Source organism: Panulirus ornatus, chromosome 7, assembly GCF_036320965.1.
Source record: "Panulirus ornatus isolate Po-2019 chromosome 7, ASM3632096v1, whole genome shotgun sequence".
NCBI classification, from domain to species: domain Eukaryota; kingdom Metazoa; phylum Arthropoda; class Malacostraca; order Decapoda; family Palinuridae; genus Panulirus; species Panulirus ornatus.
Window position 1 is genome coordinate 13557874 of NC_092230.1, and position 25227 is coordinate 13583100.

At 42.5% G+C, this 25227-nt stretch overlaps 1 protein-coding gene across 1 annotated transcript in view; it reads right to left on the reverse strand.

Annotated features, from left to right (window-relative positions):
* LOC139749421 (uncharacterized) overlaps positions 1–25026 on the reverse strand; it is an 832237-nt gene extending 807211 nt beyond the window's left edge. Inside the window, exon 1 of the mRNA XM_071663264.1 lies at positions 24704–25026. The gene's annotated coding sequence lies outside the window, so the exon portion shown is untranslated. The remainder of the gene's footprint in view (positions 1–24703) is intronic.
* Positions 25027–25227: the final 201 nt, after the last annotated feature.

Below are 25227 nucleotides of genomic sequence, written 5' to 3' on the forward strand. Positions count from 1 at the left end.
AGACTCCCGGGAGCACAATGACTACTCTCCATTAAGTACAATGTCTGCACCCCAATTAATACGATGAAGAGATTCCTAGACTCACAAAAGTACAATGACCAGACCCTTTGGTACAATGACCTGATCCCCATTCACGGCAAGCTATATTCAACACAAGTACGGTGACTTAACATCCTGGAGTACGAAGACTTAAACCACTGTTTATGATGATCTGACCTACCGTGTACAACGACGGCACTCTGCGTACGACAACATGACCCGATGGTGATCTTTGAGCAATGAAAATATATTTCTGGTTATATGGGACCATGAGACTCGGAGTCCATTCTTATGGCTAAATACACTGACAGTACATCAAAGCTTTAATATAACATCGATACAAATATATCTATCTATATATATATATATATATATATATATATATATATATATATATATATATATATATATATATATATATCATTCTATTTTTATCAATCTTATTATACTTAGTCGCTGTCTCCCGCGTTACCGAGGTAGCGCAAGGAAACAGACGAAAGAATGGCCCAACCCACTCATATACACATTATTTATTTATTCATTTTATTATACTTTGTCGCTGTCTCCCGCGTTTGCGAGGTAGCGCAAGGAAACAGACGAAAGAAATGGCCCAACCCACCCCCATACACATGTATATACATACGTCCACACACGCAAATATACATACCTACACAGCTTTCCATGGTTTACCCCAGACGCTTCACATGCCTTGATTCAATCCACTGACAGCACGTCAACCCCGGTATACCACATCGCTCCAATTCACTCTATTCCTTGCCCTCCTTTCACCCTCCTGCATGTTCAGGCCCCGATCACACAAAATCTTTTTCACTCCATCTTTCCACCTCCAATTTGGTCTCCCTCTTCTCCTCGTTCCCTCCACCTCCGACACATATATCCTCTTGGTCAATCTTTCCTCACTCATTCTCTCCATGTGCCCAAACCACTTCAAAACACCCTCTTCTGCTCTCTCAACCACGCTCTTTTTATTTCCACACATCTCTCTTACCCTTACGTTACTCACTCGATCAAACCACCTCACACCACACATTGTCCTCAAACATCTCATTTCCAGCACATCCATCCTCCTGCGCACAACTCTATCCATAGCCCACGCCTCGCAACCATACAACATTGTTGGAACCACTATTCCTTCAAACATACCCATTTTTGCTTTCCGAGATAATGTTCTCGACTTCCACACATTCTTCAAGGCCACCAGAATTTTCGCCCCCTCCCCCACCCTATGATCCACTTCCGCTTCCATGGTTCCATCCGCTGCCAGATCCACTCCCAGATATCTAAAACACTTCACTTCCTCCAGTTTTTCTCCATTCAAACTCACCTCCCAATTAACTTGACCCTCAACCGTACTGTACCTAATAACCTTGCTCTTATTCACATTTACTTTTAACTTTCTTCTACCACAGACTTTACCAAACTCAGTCACCAGCTTCTGCAGTTTCTCACATGAATCAGTCACCTGCGCTGTATCATCAGCGAACAACAACTAACTCACTTCCCAAGCTCTCTCATCCCCAACAGACTTCATACTTGCCCCTCTTTCCAAAACTCTTGCATTTACCTCCCTAACAACCCCATCCATAAACAAATTAAACAACCATGGAGACATCACACACCCCTGCCGCAAACCTACATTCACTGAGAACCAATCACTTTCCTCTCTTCCTACACGTACACATGCCTTACATCCTCGATAAAAACTTTTCAATGCTTCTAACAACTTTCCTCCCACACCATATATTCTTAATACCTTCCACAGAGCATCTCTATCAACTCTATCATATGCCTTCTCCAGATCCATAAATGCTACATACAAATCCATTTGCTTTTCTAAGTATTTCTCACATACATTCTTCAAAGCAAACACCTGATCCACACATCCTCTACCACTTCTGAAACCACACTGCTCTTCCCCAATCTGATGCTCTGTACATGCCTTCACCCTCTCAATCAATACCCTCCCATATAATTTACCAGGAATACTCAACAAACTTATACCTCTGTAATTTGAGCACTCACTCTTATCCCCTTTGCCTTTGTACAATGGCACTATGCACGCATTCCGCCAATCCTCAGGCACCTCACCATGAGTCATACATACATTAAATAACCTTACCAACCAGTCAACAATACAGTCACCCCCTTTTTTAATAAATTCCACTGCAATACCATCCAAACCTCCTACCTTGCCGGCTTTCATCTTCCGCAAAGCTTTCACTACCTCTTCTCTGTTTACCAAATCATTTTCCCTAACCCTCTCACTTTGCACGCCACCTCGACCAAAACACCCTATATCTGCCACTCTATAATCAAACACATTCAACAAACCTTCAAAATACTCACTCCATCTCCTTCTCACATCACCACTACTTGTTATCACCTCCCCATTTGCGCCCTTCACTGAAGTTCCCATTTGCTCCCTTGTCTTACGCACTTTATTTACCTCCTTCCAGAACATCTTTTTATTCTCCCTAAAATTTAATGATACTCTCTCACCCCAACTCTCATTTGCCCTTTTTTCACCTCTTGCACCTTTCTCTTGACCTCCTGTCTCTTTCTTTTATAAATCTCCCACTCAATTGCATTTTTTCCCTGCAAAAATCGTCCAAATGCCTCTCTCTTCTCTTTCACTAATACTCTTACTTCTTCATCCCACCACTCACTACCCTCTCTAATCAACCCACCTCCCACTCTTCTCATACCACAAGCATCTTTTGCGCAATCCATCACTGATTCCCTAAATACATCCCATTCCTCCCCCACTCCCCTTACTTCCATTGTTCTCACCTTTTTCCATTCTGTACTCAGTCTCTCCTGGTACTTCCTCACACAGGTCTCCTTCCCAAGCTCACTTACTCTCATCACCCTCTTCACCCCAACATTCACTCTTCTTTTCTGAAAACCCATACAAATCTTCACCTTAGCCTCCACAAGATAATGATCAGACATCCCTCCAGTTGCACCTCTCAGCACATTAACATCCAAAAGTCTCTCTTTCGCACGCCTGTCAATTAACACGTAATCCAATAACGCTCTCTGGCCATCTCTCCTACTTACATAAGTATACTTATGTATATCTCGCTTTTTAAACCAGGTGTTCCCAATCATCAGTCCTTTTTCAGCACATAAATCTACAAGCTCTTCACCATTTCCATTTACAACACTGAACACCCATTGTATACCAATTATTCCCTCAACTGCCACATTACTCACCTTTGCATTCAAATCACCCATCACTATAACCCGGTCTCGTGTATCAAAACCACTAACACACTCATTCAGCTGCTCCCAAAACACTTGCCTCTCATGATCTTTCTTCTCATGCCCAGGTGCATATGCACCAATAATCACCCACCTCTCTCCATCAACTTTCAGTTTTACCCATATCAGTCGAGAATTTACTTTCTTACATTCTATCACATACTCCCACAACTCCTGTTTCAGGAGTATTGCTACTCCTTCCCTTGCTCTTGTCCTCTCACTAACCCCTGACTTTACTCCCCAGACATTCCCAAACCACTCTTCCCCTTTACCCTTGAGCTTCGTTTCACTCAGAGCCAAAACATCCAGGTTCCTTTCCTCAAACATACTACCTATCTCTCCTTTTTTCACATCTTGGTTACATCCACACACATTTAGGCACCCCACTCTGAGCCTTCGAGGAGGATGAGCACTCCCCGCGTGACTCCTTCTTCTGTTTCCCATTTTAGAAAGTTAATACACATATACACATATACACATGTACACACATAAACGCCCACAGACGCACAGATACATACCTATACATTTCAACGTACACATACATATACATACACAGCTATATATATATATATATATATATATATATATATATATATATATATATATATATATATATATATATATATATATATATATACTGAACTTTAGGGAGAATAAAAAGACGTTTTGGAAGGAGGTAAATAAAGTGCGTAAGACAAGAGAACAAATGGGAACATCGGTGAAGGGGACTAATGGGCAGGTAATAACAAGTAATGGTGATGTGAGAAGGAGATGGAGTGAGTATTTTGAAGGTTTATTGAATATTTTTGATGACAGAGTGGCAGATATAGGGTGTTTTGGTCGAGGTGGTGTGCAAAGTGAGAGGGTCAGGGAGAATGATTTGGTAAACAGAGAAGAGGTAGTGAAAGCTTTTTGAGGAAGATGAAAGCCGGCAAGGCGGCGAGTATGGATGGTATTGCAGTGGACTTTTATAAAAAAGGGGGTGACTGTGCTGTTGACTGGTTGGTGAGGATATTCAATGTATGTATTGCTCATGGTGAAGTGCCTGAGGATTGGAGGAATGCATGCATAGCGTCATAGTACAAAGGCAAAGGGGATAAAGGTGAATGTTCAAATTACAGAGGTATAAGTTTGCTGAATATTCCTGGGAATATGTGGCCTTCGTTGTCTTTTCCTAGAGCTATCTCGCGCGCGTGCGGGGGGAGGGGGGGGTCATTTCATGTGTGGCGGGGTGGCGACGGGAATGAATGAAGGCAGCAAGTATGAATTATGTACATGTGTATATATGTACATGTCTGTGTATGCACATATATGTATACGCTGAAACGTATAGATATGTATATGTGCGTGTGTGGACGTGTATGTAAATACATGTGTATGTGGTTGGGTTGGGCCATTCTTTCGTCTGTTTCCATGCGCTACCTCGCAAACGCGGGAGAGAGCGACAAAGTATAATACGATGAATAAGGTAATATATATATATATATATATATATATATATATATATATATATATATATATATATATATATATATATATATATATATACATACGAACAAAAGTGCATATGAACGCGCACCTTCATAGAACATACAAACCTCCAACACCCAAGATCGAACCCAGGACCCCTGTGCAACAGGCGGGAGCGCTACCGCTAGGCTATGACCACCCCTAATAGGAAATGACTATTCGAATACTATGTACTCCAATACCCTTCATCTCGGTTCCGGTTTTGTTCCTGGCTGTTGGAGGTTTGAATGATATATATATATATATATATATATATATATATATATATATATATATATATATATATATATATATATATATATATATATATATTATCCCTGGGGATAGGGGAGGAAGAATACTTCCCACGTATTCCCTGCGTGTCGTAGAAGGCGACTAGAAGGGGAGGGAGCGGGGGGCTGGAAATCCTCCCCTCTCTTTTTTTTTTTTTTAATTTTCCAAAAGAAGGAACGGAGAAGGGGGCCAGGTGAGGATATTCCCTCAAAGGCCCAGTCCTTTGTTCTTAACGCTACCTCGCTAACGCGGGAAATGGCGAATAGTTTGAAAAAGAAGGAGGTAAATAGGGTGCGTAAGACAAGGGAGCAAATGGGAACTTCAGTGAAGGGCGTAAATGGGGAGGTGATAACAAGTAGCGGTGATGTGAGAAGGAGATGGAATGAGTATTTTGAAGGTTTGTTGAATGTGTCTGATGACAGAGTGGCAGATATAGGGTGTTTTGGTCGAGGTGGTGTGCAAAGTGAGAGGGTTAGGGAAAATGATTTGGTAAACAGAGAAGAGGTAGTAAAAGCTTTGCGGAAGATGAAAGCCGGCAAGGCAGCAGGTTTGGATGGTATCGCAGTGGAATTTATTAAGAAAGGGGGTGACTGTATTGTTGACTGGTTGGTAAGGTTATTTAATGTATGTATGACTCATGGTGAGGTGCCTGAGGATTGGCGGAATGCGTGCATAGTGCCATTGTACAAAGGCAAAGGGGATAAGAGTGAGTGCTCAAATTACAGAGGTATAAGTTTGTTGAGTATTCCTGGTAAATTATATGGGAGGGTATTGATTGAGAGGGTGAAGGCATGTACAGAGCATCAGATTGGGGAAGAGCAGTGCGGTTTCAGAAGTGGTAGAGGATGTGTGGATCAGGTGTTTGCTTTGAAGAATGTATGTGAGAAATACTTAGAAAAGCAAATGGATTTGTATGTAGCATTTATGGATCTGGAGAAGGCATATGATAGAGTTGATAGAGATGCTCTGTGGAAGGTATTAAGAATATATGGTGTGGGAGACAAGTTGTTAGAAGCAGTGAAAAGTTTTTATCGAGGATGTAAGGCATGTGTACGTGTAGGAAGAGAGGAAAGTGATTGGTTCTCAGTGAATGTAGGTTTGCGCCAGGGGTGTGTGATGTCTCCATGGTTGTTTAATTTGTTTATGGATGGGGTTGTAAGGGAGGTAAATGCAAGAGTCCTGGAAAGAGGGGCAAGTATGAAGTCTGTTGGGGATGAGAGAGCTTGGGAAGTGAGTCAGTTGTTGTTCGCTGATGATACAGCGCTGGTGGCTGATTCATGTGAGAAACTGCAGAAGCTGGTGACTGAGTTTGGTAAAGTGTGTGGAAGAAGAAAGTTGAGAGTAAATGTGAATAAGAGCAAGGTTATTAGGTACAGTAGGGGTGAGGGTCAAGTCAATTGGGAGGTGAGTTTGAATGGAGAAAAACTGGAGGAAGTGAAGTGTTTTAGATATCTGGGAGTGGATCTGTCAGCGGATGGAACCATGGAAGCGGAAGTGGATCATAGGGTGGGGGAGGGGGCGAAAATTTTGGGAGCCTTGAAAAATGTGTGGAAGTCGAGAACATTATCTCGGAAAGCAAAAATGGGTATGTTTGAGGGAATAGTGGTTCCAACAATGTTGTATGGTTGCGAGGCGTGGGCTATGGATAGAGATGTGCGCAGGAGGATGGATGTGATGGAAATGAGATGTTTGAGGACAATGTGTGGTGTGAGGTGGTTTGATCGAGTAAGTAACGTAAGGGTAAGAGAGATGTGTGGAAATAAAAAGAGCGTGGTTGAGAGAGCAGAAGAGGGTGTTTTGAAATGGTTTGGGCACATGGAGAGAATGAGTGAGGAGAGATTGACCAAGAGGATATATGTGTCGGAGGTGGAGGGAACGAGGAGAAGAGGGAGACCAAATTGGAGGTGGAAAGATGGAGTGAAAAAGATTTTGTGTGATCGGGGCCTGAACATGCAGGAGGGTGAAAGGAGGGCAAGAAATAGAGTGAATTGGAGTCATGTGGTATACAGGGGTTGACGTGCTGTCAGTGGATTGAAGCAAGGCATGTGAAGCGTCTGGGGTAAACCATGGAAAGCTGTGTAGGTATGTATATTTGCGTGTGTGGACGTGTGTATGTACATGTGTATGGGCGGGGGGGCCATTTCTTTCGTCTGTTTCCTTGCGCTACCTCGCAAACGCGGGAGACAGCGACAAAGTATAAAAAAAAAAAAAAAAAAAAAAAAAAAAAAATAAAAAAAAATATATATATATATATATATATATATATATATATATATATATATATATATATATATATATATATATATATATATTATAAGATCAGGAGTAAATGTATGTTTTGCCTGAAAGTGTTGTACGTGTAAGGGCAAAGTTAACCGCCGTCTGACCCCAACTCTTCTGAAAACAGAATGCTTTCCAGGGGCCCGCGGCTTCCAGGTACCCCACATACTGAGTGTGGCCGAGATGGCTTTGCCCTTGCGTGCGTCCGCCGCTGTAAACATGAAATTACTTCGCCCTCAGATCTCGCCAACTGACCTACCCAGACCCCTCCTTTGCACCCGATGAGTAGAGCGTTTACGCCTGCGTCGCCTCCTTTGTTACTTACACTTCCTTCACCTCACACCGCAAGCTGGGGTTCAGACGTCACAAGCCGACCATCTTCACCAGCTCTCAACGCTACTCAGAGAAGAGTAGCTAAATAATACTATTACTAGTACTGCTGCTATTATTACTACAACTACTGTTACTATTGCTAGAGCTGCTGCTACTATTACTACAACTACTACTACTATTACTAGCACTGCTGCTACTATTACTACAACTACTACTACTGTTACTAGCACTGCTGCTACTATTACTACAACTACTACTACTATTACTAGCACTGCTGCTACTATTACTACAACTACTACTACTATTACTAGTACTGCTGCTACTATTACTACAACTACTACTACTATTACTAGCACTGCTGCTACAATTACCACAGCTACTACTACTACTACTACTACTACTATTAATAGTACTACTGCTACTATTACTACAACTACTACTACTATTACTAGTCCTGCTGCTACTATTACTACAACTACTACTACTATTACTAGTGCTGCTGCTACTATTACCACAGCTACTACTACTATTACTACTACTACTACTACAACTATTACTAGTACTGCTGCTACTATTACTACAACTACTACTACTATTATAGTGCTGCAGCTACTATTACTACAACTACTATTACTATTACTAGTACTGCTGCTACAATTACTACAACTACTACTGCTATTACTAGTTCTGCTGCTACTATTACTACAACTACTACTATTACTAGTGATGTTTCTACTATTACTACAACTACTACTACTATTGCTAGTTCTGCTGCTACTATTATTACAACTACTACTATTACTATTACGAGTTCAGCTGTTACTATTACTACAACTGCTACTACTACTATTACTAGTTCTGTTGCTATTATTGGTACAATAATACTATTACTAGTACTGCTGCTACTATTACTATAACTACAACTACTATTACTAGTAGTGCTGCTGCTACTAATACTACAACTACTACTACTATTACTAGCACTGCTGCTACTATTACTACAACTTCTACTACTATTACTATTGCAGCTGAGACTATTACTACAACTACTACTACTATTACTAGTACTGCTGATACTATTACTACAACTACTACTACTATTACTAGTACTGCTGATACTATTACTACAACTACTACTACTATTACTAGTACTGCTGATACTATTACTACAACTACTACTACTATTACTAGTACTGCTGATACTATTACTACAACTACTACTACTATTACTAGTGCTGCTGCTATTACTACCACAGCTACTACTACTACTACTATCACCATTATTAGTACTGCTGTTAAAATTAGTCCAATTACAAATACTATTATTAGTACTACTGCTATTATTACTAGAACTACTTCTACTATTACTAGTCCTGTTGCCATCATTACTACAGCTACTACTACTATCACTAGTGCTGCTGCTACTATTACTACAACTACTACTGCTCTTATTTGTGCTGCTGCTACTATTACTAGAACTACTACTACTATTACTAGTGCTGCTGCTACTAGAACTACTACTACTATTACTAGTGCTGCTGCTACTATTACTACGACTACTACTACTAGTCCTGCTGCTATTACTACTAGAGCTACAACTGCTATTACTAGTACTGCTGCTATTATTACTAGAACTACAACTACTATTACTGGCAAGGCTGCTACTATTACTACAACTACTACTATTATTACCAGTGCTGCTGCTACCATTACTACGGCCACTACTACTAGTCCTGCTGCTATTATTACTAGAGCTACTACTGCTATTACTAGTACTGCTGCTACTATTACTATAACTGCTACCACTATTACTAGTACTGCTGCTACTATTACTATAACTGCTACCACTATTACTAGTGCTGCTGCTACTATTACTATAACTACTACTAATATCACTAGTGCTGCTGCTACTATTACTATAACTACTACTACTATCACTAGTGTTGCTGCTACTCTTACTACAGCTACTACTAATACTATTATAAGTACTACTGCTACCAGTACTACAGCTACTACTACTATTACTAGTACTGCTGCTACTATTACTATAACTACTACTACTATTACTAGTACTGCTGATACTATTACTATAACTACTACTACTATTACTAGTTCTGCTGCTGCTATTACTAGAACTACTACTACCATTACTAGTACTGCTGCTACTATCACTACAACTACTACTACTACTTATGATAATAATAATAATAATAATAATAATAATAATAATAATAATTATAATAATGATAATAATTACCAGCAAGTTTTCGCAAGAGGCCGCAGACACGAGAGCAAGGTACATATCCACCATCGAGGTGGAACACTGCTACCAGCACCGACCTGACAATAACTATCTTGAGATCTCCAATTTTGGAGTAATGATGCCAACACCAGACAAGCGACTCAAAAGACCTAAATTATCGGTCTTGGGAGTTATGGCTCCAGAGCCTACAATTAAAACTATTACGTAGCCTCTCCGGCGGCATTTCTCGTGCCTCTGAGGATATAAATGTCCTAATACTACGTACTGTAGCTGACACCTGGAGTTGACACCTGAAGGTCATCTAAGTTTACAGTTTCGGCCCTCCAGTGTACAGTTATCTCCGGGTACTGACTCTATGTGGTATGTATGTATATATATATATATATATATATATATATATATATATATATATATATATATATATATATATATACTTTTTTCTTTTTCAAACTATTCGCCAAATGGCGTCCTAGCTTCGTCTCTTCGATGTATATCAACTGACTGTTATATTTCTCTCTTGTGTCTCCCCTGATGATGTGATTATTACACGAAAGTGCACTTGAGAACTTATCGTGTTTCATTTTCCCCGTGGACTCATAGGAATATATATATATATATATATATATATATATATATATATATATATATATATATATATATATATATATATATATATATATATCTTTCTTTCTTTCAAACTATTCGCCATTTCCCGCATTAGCGAGGTAGCGTTAAGAACAGAGGACTGGGCCTTTGAGGGAATACCCTCACCTGGCCCAATTCTCTGTTCCATCTTTCGGAAAATTAAAAAAAAAACGAGAGGGGAGGATTTCCAGCCCCCCGCTCCCTCCCCCTTTAGTCGCCTTCTACGACACGCAGGGAATACGTGGGAAGTACTCTTAATCCCCTATCCCCAGGGATAAATATATATATATATATATATATATATATATATATATATATATATATATATATATATATATATATATATATACATATATATATTGTGCATCCTTTTCCAGTCATGCATTGTTCAATATACGGCGGCAAGTCACCAAGACTTTCTTGGCTCAAACCTCCTTTCTGTTTCCACTGAACACTTGTAGCAGTCTCATCTGACCATGAAATGAGAATAAGGACAGTAGATTACCCCGTACCTCAGCTATGTTGTCGTGGCTTCTCTCTAGCCCCACAGCTTGGTCTGCGACCAGACTTCCCAAGCGAAAGCCAGAACTTCCCGGAGCTTTTGATAATGGCGGTTCCAATTTTAAGAATGTGGTGCAGCCTGGAAATGCCAAGCACACCTTAAAGGAAGCCGTCCAGAACACTTTTTGGAAGAAGTCCAAAGGTCTTCCCAAGGCCTTCCATGTATCTCCTACCAGTACGTTGCCCGGACGTAGGCCCCCTGACGTACGTGTCATTCTCCCTAAGCCTGTCGCCAGCTGTCTGTATATCGTCATTGCTGGTCACTCCTCGTAGATTCGACAGGTCCTTTGTCGTGCACGCCGGAGGACGAGTGTGGTCCACACCCATCACTACGCCACAGCTTTACCTCGCCCACAAACGTCTAACACAATACAGACAAACAAACTCTCGTCACTTGCTTCTCTTCCTGACCCACCTTCAACAGTCTGATCTGTCGCAACTTTCGCACATTTCTGTACCAAACGTCCAGGAAACAAGCATACACACATGGTGGGGTCCGACATAAAAAAAACGTATGTATGTATGTGTACATCTCCCCTTCTCCCCAGTTTCTAGACTCATCCAATCCGTATAATATTCATATCAGGACCACAATGTTTGTCAACGTGGCAAAGAAAAAAAAAAAGAAGCTAAATGAAAAAGTTGACTCATCTGGGTTCGCCTCAGTGGTGCTGTGGTTGCAAAAATCCGTCGTATCAATGCGATAGATCGTAAATTTCCACGTGGGATCCGAATGCGTGGCCGTCAATTGTTCTTACGGAGTGGGTTCTGATCCTCTCGTAAATCCCTCATTGTCAGGTGGTGTCGCTATAAGGCTTAATCGTCTGGTAATTCCTTCATTAACAAGGTGATAACGTCAAGCTCGTGTACCCTAAAAGAATGGCACTGATGCGCGGACCCAGGTGAGAGAGACTTTTTTGGGGGGCGGGTTTTATTTGGCTGCGAACATTAATATTCCATTTGTTAATCGATCGAAGTATTAAGAGTGCGTCCAACTCGTTCTTCTACGACACATCCCAGTCCACACCTAACACCTTAACCTTACCCATCACCACCTATCGAGGTGTTCTTCACCCCCCTCCTTCTGGTATGACCTGTGAGCCAAAATGATAACTTATCGTTGCCTCCTCCTGCTAGCCGGGGTGACCCACCTGGACAACATGGTGAGGCCAGTCTCGAACCGGAGTGGCAGATGGTGTGGTGTGGCCCCACAAGACCTAGGCCAACACTGAAGGGTTCCAGTGACCAACAGTCGAACATGTTTGGCCCACTCTACCTCCGTCAGGCCCATGTGACCCAAGGCAAGCAAAATGGAGGCATACTTTGACAAAGAGCCCCTTAATTAAATGTGGTTTACACGATGAAGGACCAGGTACGTAACCTATGACCTGCTAGAAGTATACTATACGTGACCCCCAGGTCATCACAGTGTGGCTCAGAACCTTCACACACACACACACACACACACACACACAGTGGGTCAGCAGCCCTCTGTGGCTTCCACAAGCCAGAACTTAAAGTCCTCCACAGGAGGGAGACTCAGTGAGGGAAAATCTTGCATGTAACAAGGTTCGCGTTTGATTTGTGCCTCGTGCGTCGTAGTGTGGCGTGACCCTTGGTGAAATACTGGCCCCCGAGCACAGTGACTGAGCCAGAGGAATGGACCTGGACGCTCACCTCTACAGTTTAGGGCAAAATAACAACTCGAGCTGACTTTACATGATCCTTCATCTGAGCAGGTGAGCGGATCTCACAGCTCACTGCCCAATTCTGAGGCAAAGTTAGTTATATTTTGCAGCGGAGCGAGAAGCATTGGTCGGTGTTAAATAATCCCATTTCTCGGTCGAGTTGAGGTGCCAATTAACGCACATCCACCGTCGTCCTGCTTAAAAAATACAGAAGGGAGAAAAACGTGTCAGGCGGCTCCTCCTCTTACGCACCGACAACAGCTGCAGGAAGGGGTGGGTACAGGTGGTGACGTCAGGTGGTGGGGTACACAACATGTGCCTCGACAGAAGGAGAGACAGGTGGAAAAGGAAGTCGAAGATGATGTGGAACGGGAGGCACTGATAGCGTGGGAAGAGGTACAAGATGTGGGACGGGAGGCACTGGTAGTGTGGGAAGAGGTACAAGATGTGGGACGGGAGGTACTGGTAGTGTGGGGAGAGGTACAAGATGTGGGACGGGAGGTACTGGTAGTGTGGGGAGAGGTACAAGATGTGGGACGGGAGGCACTTGTAGTGTGGGGGAGAGGTACAAGATGTGGGACGGGAGGTACTGGTAGTGTGGGGAGAGGTACAAGATGTGGGACGGGAGGCACTGGTAGTGTGGGGAGAGGTACAAGATGTGGGACGGGAGGCACTGGTAGTGTGGGGAGAGGTACAAGATGTGGGACGGGAGGCACTGGTAGTGTGGGGAGAGGTACAAGATGTGGGACGGGAGGCACTGATAGCGTGGAAGAGGTACAAGATGTGGGACGGGAGCGGACTGGTAGTGTGGGGAGAGGTACAAGATGTGGACGGGGTGCACTGGTAGTGTGGGGAGAGGTACAAGATGTGGGACGGGAGGCACTGGTAGTGTGGGGAGAGGTACAAGATGTGGGACGGGAGGCACTGGTAGCGTGGGAAGAGGTACAAGATGTGGGACGGGAGGCACTGGTAGTGTGGGGAGAGGTACAAGATGTGGGACGGGAGGTACTGGTAGTGTGGGGAGAGGTACAAGATGTGGGACGGGAGGCACTGGTAGCGTGGGAAGAGGTACAAGATGTGGGACGGGAGACACTGGTAGTGTGGGGAGAGGTACAAGATGAGGGACGGGAGGCACTGGTAGTGTGGGGAGAGGTACAAGATGTGGGACGGGAGGCACTGGTAGTGTGGGGAGAGGTACAAGATGTGGGACGGGAGACACTGGTAGTGTGGGAAGAGGTACAAGATGTGGGACGGGAGACACTGGTAGTGTGGGGAGAGGTACAAGATGAGGGACGGGAGGTACTGGTAGTGTGGGGAGAGGTACAAGATGTGGGACGGGAGGCACTGGTAGTGTGGGGAGAGGTACAAGATGTGGGACGGGAGGAAGGAACAGTATGGCAGGTGGTGGACACGACGGTGCAGGAAGTGACGAAGATGACAGTAGTGAGGCAGGAGGTGGCTGGCTGTTCACCCACAACAGGGTGACACTAGAGATGTAAGGATGGGGTGTACTGGTACGGGGGTGCTGGCGGTGGTGTAGTGGGTGGTGGTGGTGGTAGTGTGTCGAGTGCTGGTGGCGAGAGAAGGGTGCTAGCGGTGGTACAGGGGGTGCTGGTGATGATACAGGGGGTGCTGGTGATGATACAGGGGGTGCTGGTGATAGTACAGGGGGTGCTGGTGATGGTACAGGGGATGCTGGTGGTGGTACAGTGGTACTGGTGATGGTACAGGGGGTGCTGGTGGTGATAAAAGGGTGTTGGTACAGAAGGTGCTGTTGATAGTACGGATGATGCTGGTTGTGGTACATGGGTGCTGGAGAAGGTACAGGGGGTGCTGGTGGTGGTACAGTGGTGTTGAAGACGGTACAGGAGGTGCTGGCAGTGGTACAAGGGTGTTAGTGATGGTACAGGGGGTGCTGGTGGTGGTACAAGGGTGCTGGTGATGGTACAGGGGTGCTGGAGACGGTACAGGCGGTACTGGGATGGTACAGGGGGTGCTGGCGGTAGTACAGGGGGCACTGGTGATGGTACAGGGGGTGCTGATGATGGTACAGGAGATGCTGGTGATGGTACAGGGGTTGCAGGTGATGATACGGGGGTACTGGTGGTGGTACAGGCGGTGGTGGTGATGGCACAGGGGGTGCTGGTGATGGCACAGGGGGTGCTGGTGATGGTACAGGGGGTGCTGGTGATGGTACAGGGGTTGCAGGTGATGATACGGGGGTACTGGTGGTGGTACAGGCGGTGGTGGTGATGGCACAGGGGGTGCTGGTGATGGTACAGGGGTGCTGGTGATGGTACAGGGGGTGCTGGTGATGGTACAGGGGTGCTGGTGATGGCACAAGGGATGGTGGTGAAGGTAAAGGGTTCATAGTGGTTGTATAGAGAGTGGTGATGATGGTAAACTGGTGCTAGTGGTGGTATAGGGAATACTGGTGATGGTACAGTGGTAGTGGTGGTGGTACAGTGGTACTGGTGGTGGTACAGGGGGTGCTGATTATGGTACAGGGGTGCTGGTGGTGGTAAAGGTGGTGCTGGTGATGGTACGAGGGGTGCTGGTGATGGTGCAGGGGGTGCTCGTGATGGTACGAGGGGTGCTGGTGATGGTGCAGGAGTACTGGTGGTTGTACATGGGATGCTGGATGATGGTACAGGTATTGCTGGTGATGGCATTGGGGTATTGGTGATGGTAGATGGGGTGCTGGTGATGGGTACAGGGGGTGCTGGTAATGGTACAGGGGTGCTAGTGATGACACTGGGGTATTGGTGATGGGTACAGGGGGTGCTGGTGATGGGTACAGGGGGTGCTGGTAATGATACACAGGGTGTTAGTGGTGGTAAACGGGGTGCTGGTGATGGCACAGGGTTGCCGGTGATGGCACAGAGGGTGGTGGTGATGGTACAGGGGGTGCTGGTGATAGGTACAGGGGTTGTGGTACAGGGGGGGGGTTACAGGGGGTAGTGATGGTAGTGGTGGTACAGGAGATGGTGGTGATGGTGGTACAGAGGGTGGTGGTGATGGTACAGGTGGTAGTGGTGGTACAGGGGGTGGTGGTGATGGCACAGAGGGTGGTGGTGATGGTACAGGGTGTGCTGGTGATGGAACAAGACGGCAGATGTGAGATCTGTTAACCAGACTCATGAAGCAGGAAGACACGTTATGATGGAGATGGGAGGATACAGAGGGAAGTGAGTTCCTCACCTACGCTCGTTAGTCGACGAAAAAACTTGGTCACATAACGGTCAATCCTCGTGTAGATGATCTCACAGAAACTGAGGGAAGTGGCGGGTCAAGAAGGTCTCAGCGGCTGGGACACACAGCGAAGCCCATTCTAGCAACAATGCCACCGTCGAGGGACCACTCCATCCCACTCAAGTCACTGAGACCCACCGAAGACTGGAGCGATTGAAACCATTCTGATGATTATCTACACACAGGTGCGCACTACAGTAACATGGTGAACAAATAATAATCCAAACTATTCGTGTTTAATGATGATCAATTTTGACGTCATTTTCCCCAGAGAGACCTCATGTGTTCCACTCTACGTGACATGAAATGTTTATGTTCATATGTTCAAGAAATAGCCTGACCCATCCCTATAGCTCATCATTCTCCTCTAACTCGACTGTGGTTGACAGTATTCCCTCAAGGCGTGAAGTTTATGGTTTTCTAAACCATAAACGGATTCGAAATACCGCATTAGATCCCCGTTTTCTCAACTTACAAGCATTCCTATGGGTCAGGATTTGATGAGTTTACTGCTGACTTGTTCCTTAGGTAGGCCTTGATCCCAGCTTAGACCGTTTTGGGGGTCAGGTAAAGAAACAAAAATAGACAAGCATCCTCGTCCTCACTGAACTACATCTTCACTACACCATCACCACAACATCCATCATCATCACTACAAACATTTTCATTATAATCATCTTCACTAACCCTTACCTACATTATACCCCTGTCCTGAAGGTTCACTATACTCTTCACTACACCCTAATCTTCATATTACCCTTATCTTTATCAAACTTGCTTCAAGGCCAGCCTCCCACCATAATACACTCGTCTTCTCTAAAGTTAGGTTCAAGACCAGCCAAGTTTGGATCTATTTGTGAGTACTCTAATACACCCTCATCTTCACTAACTAGGTTCAAAGCCGGACTTGAACTTTTCCTCATGCAAAGACACTAGATTATAAACGTAGTTTAAACTGTTGCACGTACGTACGATATGCTTTCCAACAGCCTGAATGAGCAGCCGAGCAAGACGGTAGCTTTGGTCAGAGACCAACCTGTTGGGTAGCAGACCTACCAACACCTACCCCAGTCTCCTGTGACCGCGCTATAAAGAAAAAAAAATCGTAAGGTTCCAATAAGGTAAGATAAGGTCCTAAACTGAGCTGTAAGGGTATCAGACCTCCAAAACTATTGTAAGGAGAGGTCGAGGTCCAGGTTGGGACATAGACGACTTCCCAGATCGTCGCAATGTCTAATACTTAAAGTAAGGCAAGGTTACAATTCGAGCTCGTAGGGTATATAACCTCCAAAATCATGGTAAAGCATACATACGCAAGGTCCTAAATTGAGCTGTGGGGGTAAAGGACACTGACAACCATCGTAACGCATAGGGAAGGTAAGGTCACAGACTTGAGCCGCGGGGGAAGAAGATCTCCAAAATCAACTTAAGGTATTCATGAAGTTAGGTTAGGTCCCACCCAGCCCAGCTGTCAGGGTAGATCTCCAAAATAATCGTATGGTATACACGTAAGGCGAGGTAATACAACACTGGATGAATGTTAATGAATTAATTAATCACATTCACCCAATGATACGTTAAGTCCCACATAAGAAGTACATCTATAATGATGACTGACTCTAAGTCAGGGGGAACTCCCCGAAATGAACCCTCAGGAAACCCCAAGTCTGTGTCGTCTCCACGATACGTACGTACGTCAGATAGACTGGCCGGGCGCTGGTCACGTAGAACAAAAGCACCATGTCTGACGGCCGGTCCTGCAGCAACCGCCTACCTAGCTGCTGGAGACGTTCAGAAAAACGTAAAGGATTTTGAATGAACGTTCGGATGTTGGGAAATACATCCATCACACTGTACTGACGACAGTAACTCTATTCAAATCCAATTATCAATCATGGGATGTGATCATATCATTCAAAACGAACAATGAAGTCATCCCCTTCTCCCCCCATCCTCCTCCACCACCACCACACCTGCAAAGACCGTCGTGCTTCAGGTACGGGTGAGAGGAGCTCCACCCTCCACAATACTGGACACTTGTCTTTATCAACGTCACAGCAACATATAATCGTGGATATTAATATTTCACTGTTATCTTGGTGATTTCATGCATGACCTCCCGAAATTTCATGGTAATTGGAGTACAACTTTCACTGCTGGGACGGGTGGTTGATGTCAGCATTGGTCTGTACTTGTTTTAACACACACACACACACACACACACACACACACACACACACACACACACACACACACACACCATATAAGGCTCATTGTACGGATGAAGTTTCATCGTATGTGCTGAAAATTTGCGCTGATACACTTGATGAACCAACGGAGAGACTGACGACTCAACACTGCATTCATCCACATCATTCAATTCTACTTCTTTTTCTCTCACTTAATCTGCATCTCGTCTTGACACAGCTTCCTCAATAAACTCAGACTAGGACAGGATGTCTCAGTGGGCCACACAAAATCTTGTTAAGTTTAATGTCTCCAAGATCCAGTTTCTACCCATCTCTCTATCGAAAACTCACAACTCTCGTCTTGCCTTTGATGGTTCTGTAATTCCACCTCTTGACTTGGTATTACTACAACATCCACTCTTTCCTGGAAACCCCACATTACAGGAATAGCTAAGTCTGCCTTTAAGAAACTGGGTGTCTTGTTTAGGTGTCGAAACTTCTTCTCTTCTGAACAGTTGCTCCGTTTATACAAGGGATTGATTCGTCCTTGTATGGAGTACTGCTCTCACATCTGCGGTGGTTCTCGCTCTGTATCCTTACTTGACAGAGTTCAGTCGAAAGCGGTCCGACTTATAAACTGTCCCAGGATAAGTGACCCTCTTCTATAGGTATTACTTTGGTTTTTGCTTCCGAGAGCTGGCTGCTTGTGTGCCCCCCACCACTAACTAGCTAGGCCGCGCAAGCTGCTTTGGAACTCTACCTTCTCATGTCTTTCCCAATAACTATGACCTGGCACAATTCAAGACAGGTTTTTTTTCTTTTTCTCCAAAATTCGTAAATACTTTCCCTTGACTTTTATTTTTCCGTTTCATAAATCTCTATATATCTCCATTAAGGCCCGGCCTTGATGTGGACTTTTATCCGTGATCGGAGCCTTCAACGTGAAAAAAGGTGTCACTAGACAAAAAGAGAGTGACAAGGGAATGGATGGAAAATGGACAAGCATCATACTGATCTATAGAAAAGGAGACGGGGAAGTAGTACCGAATGTGGTTTACAAGGTAATGTGGTTTATAAGGTAATGTGGTTTATAAGGTAATGTGGTTTATAAGGTAATGGAAAACATAATCAGAGAATACATAGATGAGTTCCTGAAGAGGAGAATGAGCTGCGTGAGAGAGAAATGGTTTAAAGAAAAATGATGTCATGTGCAATGAACCTCTTAGAATTCTACGAAAGAGCAATCTAAGTCTTAGGCAAAAAAAAAAAAAAAAAAGAAGGCTGTGTGGATTGTGTGTATCTAGGCTAATACAAAGTGTTTGACACGAACCATTTGATCAAGAAGGCTGGAACGCCAGGTAGGAATAAGGGGAAGACTCCTTCAATGGAAAGAAGATTGTCTTACTGGACAGAGACAAGGGACGCATATCAACAGGAGCATTTTCGAGAAGAGTGGGTCACCGTTACTCTTCTTGACCTATGTCAATAAATTTGCCTGATACCTGAATATGTTTGAATGACACAAAGGTCATGAGGGAAGTGAAAACTGAAAGAGATTGCATCACCTTACTGTTTAGCTTCCCTTAACAGAGTCCAAAGTTGGTCTAATGCATGGGTGACGAAATTCAACACAGTAAAGTAATGAGAATGGTAAATACTAAAATAGCATGAAAGTATTTGGTCAAGGAAACCATCAGCAAGCTGTTGACATCCTACATAAGGACATAACCACAACATGCTTCTCAGGTTCGGTTACTGCATCTAAATAAGCACAAAGAGCTAATTGAGATGGTCCACAAGAGGGCAAGAAAGACAGTATCAAAATTAAGAGAGCCGAGTTGCCAGGAATGGTTCCAGGTTTTTTTCACTTCTTCAAAAAATCGTAAATACTTTTCCTAGTCTTTTTTTTTTCTTTCTCTTTCATAATTCTCTCTATATTTCAATTAATATCCGTTCTTGATGTAGACTTTTGTCCGTGACTGAAGCCCCTGACATAAAAACAAAGCATAAAAAAATAAGGAAGAAAGAAGAATGATTGATTACCTGGTTACAACATTTCACATCGGACTGATGATGATGTAGTGAACAGTTCTTCGGAAGATGTAGTGACAGGGAAACCAGAGGACATAACATGAAACCAGAGAAGTTGGTTAGAAAGGTTGTAATAAGCGATGTTACAGTATACTTGTGGTGGACGAATGGAGGATCCTGAGTGACAGTATAGCAACTGTGGAAAGGATGCAGACATTTGAAAGGCTGTATGGCAGAACTTGTACGAGAGATGGGCCCCTCGAGCGTCCTCCACCTCCTCCTCGTACAGTAAACATAGTTAATCATACACAATTAAATCAGTTGAGTTACTGAAAGGTTAGAGACCACAAACCTGCCCACTATAGAAGAGACAAGAGTAAGGAGTAACTTGATCAAAACCTTCAGGTTCTAAGCCAGTCTGATGACGACAGAGCATCAATAGTCCTTTAAAGATGTAGAAATAGATGTACCAGAGACTATAACAAGAAACAGTGCAAATGATAATAACAAGTGACACTTTTATACTACAACAATAGTGAATGAATTGTATGAACGAGTTAATGAAAGTGTGAATTTTTACAATATGGAAAAAAATTAATAGGCTGTACGATAGTAGAGAAAGGCAAATATATGAAACCCCACAAGAGTAGAGCACCTTCCCTGCACGACACCAACTGACACCGAACACACACACACACACACACACACACACACACACACACACACACACATACACACTGTAAGCAGACTCCAAATTATAATATGTTTTGGTCACTTCACAGAAAGAAACATGACAGATATTACACAGAAGGTCCAAAGGATACTTGGGCAATGTTATTATGGGTTTTAGATGATAAAGTTGTGAACCATAAAAGAACATGAATAAAGAGTTCATCAAAAGCTTCAAGGATCTTAACCAATTTTTTCCTGTCGACATGAAGTCCATATATATATATATATATATATATATATATATATATATATATATATATATATATATATATATATAACATCGTAAAGACATTGGCATACACTAGTTATGGTCATCTCGGATGATATGAAAATAAAAAGATAGGATAAAAAAGCAGGGAGTAACTAGAGTTCCTCAGGTATCTGTAGACCAGGTGGAAAGGTTATAAGAAAAGAGACACACACAGACAGATAAGGGAGGACAGATACCCAACTTCACTGGTCGAGGAGAGGAGGTGGTGGTATCATAAGTCAAGTAAAGCAAAACAAATGACATTTATCTCAAACACATTTGATTATAATCCTACTGGTATCACCAGTCATGATGGAGGAAACTACAGAGTTAGTTATTGTACAAAGATCACTCAGCTTCCATTGCTTTAGTCCGTAAACAAGACACATGGCTACGAACACAATCACTCATTAAGACAATATCCAGGAGCACTGGCAGGAGATGCATCACTATACACACACAAACAAAACTTGTACACATGGTCACAATCAACACTCAAATTGATTACTTACCAACGAGGAAGTTATGAAGTGTAATATATCGCGGGTAAAATAAACACAGAAAGGAAAAAAATATGGAAACCTCATTCGGAGCTCAACACTTTTAAAACAGTATAGAAACAATATATCATTATGTAGGTTGATAACAAAAACGCTAGAAACATCTACAGTCTTCCTAATTTCCGCCTCAAACAAGCTGAATAATAATGATATAAAAAGCTACAGTGGGGATTAACCCAAAACCCAGGAGAAAAAAAACTTATAGATCAACTTAAGGTAATTGTGGGGACAAATTTCACCTTAGCACCGCGATGAGAGAGAGAGAGAGAGAGAGAGAGAGAGAGAGAGAGAGAGAGAGAGAGAGAGAGAGAGAGAGAGAGACGAATCCTTCTGATCAATACCAGGAAAGAACCAGACTGAGGGTAATGGATAACAGAGGAACCACGAATTTAGGCAATATGGTCAACTGATCTCTGACTTCACTATTGCATAACACATTAAACGTACTAACAAAAATACGATGATGACAGTTGATCTGGTATTGAGAACCATTAACAAACCAGCGATGAAACTATTCCGGTTTGACGCGCACTGCTGTGCACTAATACATCAGGAGATACTGACAAGACAGTACAAGTGCAAAATGGCCTGTACCACCCACATCCATTATGATGTATAACATGTATGTTATTGGGTCAGACAAACATATAAATCTACATATCAGAACGTAGAAGCAAGATACATTATACACATGGATTTACAGTTAGGCTTTTTCTCTGGAATACACAAGGATACTTCCATACTGGGATAAATGAGTGGACAGAATGCTCAACAACAATAAATATTAAAGAAAATAACATACTGGAAAGAAGCATACGTCTGCTCACCCTACTACAACACTGGTAAACATTCGAGCAAGACTGAGGTGGACACTGGCGTCCACAACGTTATCTGGCTGAAGGTTTGCAGCAACGTTGCTGAGGTTCACATGCAGCAGCAGCAGTACGGAGCCAGCCAGGCAGGCCGATCGTACCCGCTCCCACTGTCTGGGTAAAACGCACAAGTCCAGTGATAAGACTTCTGCGGGTATTTTGTTCACATATCTCTCTCACCATGTTAGAACTACGTACAACACCACAACCAATACAGTTTATAATGGAGTCTCAACTCACGAGTTAAACAATACCTGAAGTATTATTGTGGACTAACGAAAAATTCATTTTACGTTTAGATTTTTCGGTTACAGTTGCATCTGTAACAAAAACTTGTTCGAGAAAAAAGTGGGATCCTATAATAAAACAATCAAAGAATAAAAAAAAATAAATATGCCAAAAAGAACAACGACCACAAGTGTAGCCTGATTATGTGTATTCAAATGGAGAAATTTGCATATATTCAAATGAAAGTGAATAAGCTAACAATAAGCGCTTAAAAAGTGAAACTATAATCGATTAAAAACTGAACGATATATATATATATATATATATATATATATATATATATATATATATATATATATATATATATATATATATCAACGAACTGCCATAAATCCCATTCGACTCAATTTCTAGTCATACAGATAAAACTTTTACAAAGACGAAGCATGAAAGCATAAATTGAATATAATAATATAAATACTTAAAGGTGGCAACACATCAGAGCGCAGGCCCTACAGGCACAAGAGATCAATATTTACATTATACTCGACGTAAAATATCGGTAAGCGAATGATGCTTTTTTATAATACTTTGTTTCAGCGAACCACACTTTACTTGTCATAACTTCATAGAACCTGTTACTACAAGATACATTCTATGATATAATAGGGAGAGAGAGTTTTTCTTAAATAAAACTAAGGAAACCAAAGTCCCAAAGTCATAAGGCTGGTAAAAATCAGTTCATATTGGTTTTATAGACCAGTTCCGGGTTGGTGGATTATGCATGTGGACTGGCTCTTGTTGGGGGTGAGCCAGGGCCTGGGCGAGGCAGCCCGCCCAGGCCCTGGGTGCGAGCTAGGCCGTCTTTGCACAACCCAATGGACTCTTTACCTGATCTAACACACTTGCCGAGATTTTACAGGGACACAGTCTGTAACTGCTCAAGCAAAACTACCTAAGAAGATAAATTACCATCAAGGGTAACATTTGACTGTGGTCAATGTCTCTATTGGATGATTTATAATTGGTCATGAGTAGTTAGCAATGATGAGAGCCCGTTTTCAACACGTTCTAATCACTGTGACAGCAAAATTGTATCCATTATATGAGAATTAATCATGAAGTATAACATTCACGTTACAAATTCAGAGAAGTGACGTGTATGGCAGGTAGTTCACCGTATGAAAACGTTTAAGTGTTGCAGTGTTGTTAACCATTTGCATGAAGTTTACATGCACCTGCGACCGGCTGTTGTCAACAATTCTTTCACACGTCTAATTGTGAACGTATAATAATGCTCACAATCAACTGATCGTGGCCTAATCACTGCACTTAAATGTAAACTAATTCCTTTCCTTATATATATATATATATATATATATATATATATATATATATATATATATATATATATATATATATATATATAATGAATACATAAAATATTAAAGAACAATTAGATAATTTGCATATATATATATATATATATATATATATATATATATATATATATATATATATATATATATATATATATATATATATATTCCAAAATATCATACGTGTGTATCAAAATGAAGCCTCTTCCCTAAAATACGATATATAAATACAGAAAATAGATCATGAAGCAACGCCCACTATTAAGCATACATCTATACTCCTTACTTTGAAATGTTAATCATTCTTCCTTACCTGTTGTAGAGTGGCTGACAGTCTCACAGTCAACGTAGATAACCTTCCAAAACATTCACGAATGAGAATAAACCCCAAAACGTCAGTCATGTGCACTTAAAATTTGTCATTCTGTTTACAACCAAAATATTTTGTGGCTATAATCACTTCAACATCACTATTCCACTTCAATCCTTGAACTTTGCACACCAAACATATGTACTGGAAGACACATAAACACTCTGTAGGCAAGCAAGTCGTATATTCTGATTGCTGCGCTAGGAAAATGAATGGTCAAACACAAGTTCTCACGGTGGGAGCGAGACCACACTTCTACAACCTTCCCGTTCACCTGCGTATGGATAACTGAGGTACTCAGCTTCGGAAAATACGACATGGCAACGTTTGTCATGGGTGGTGTAGTTGCCGGAAAGTTTATTTTGTTTCTCGTTTAAGCCGAAATTCCCAAAGTAGTTGGGAAGGTAAGGATGATGATGATGATAATGATGATGATGATGATGATGATAATGATGATGATGATGATG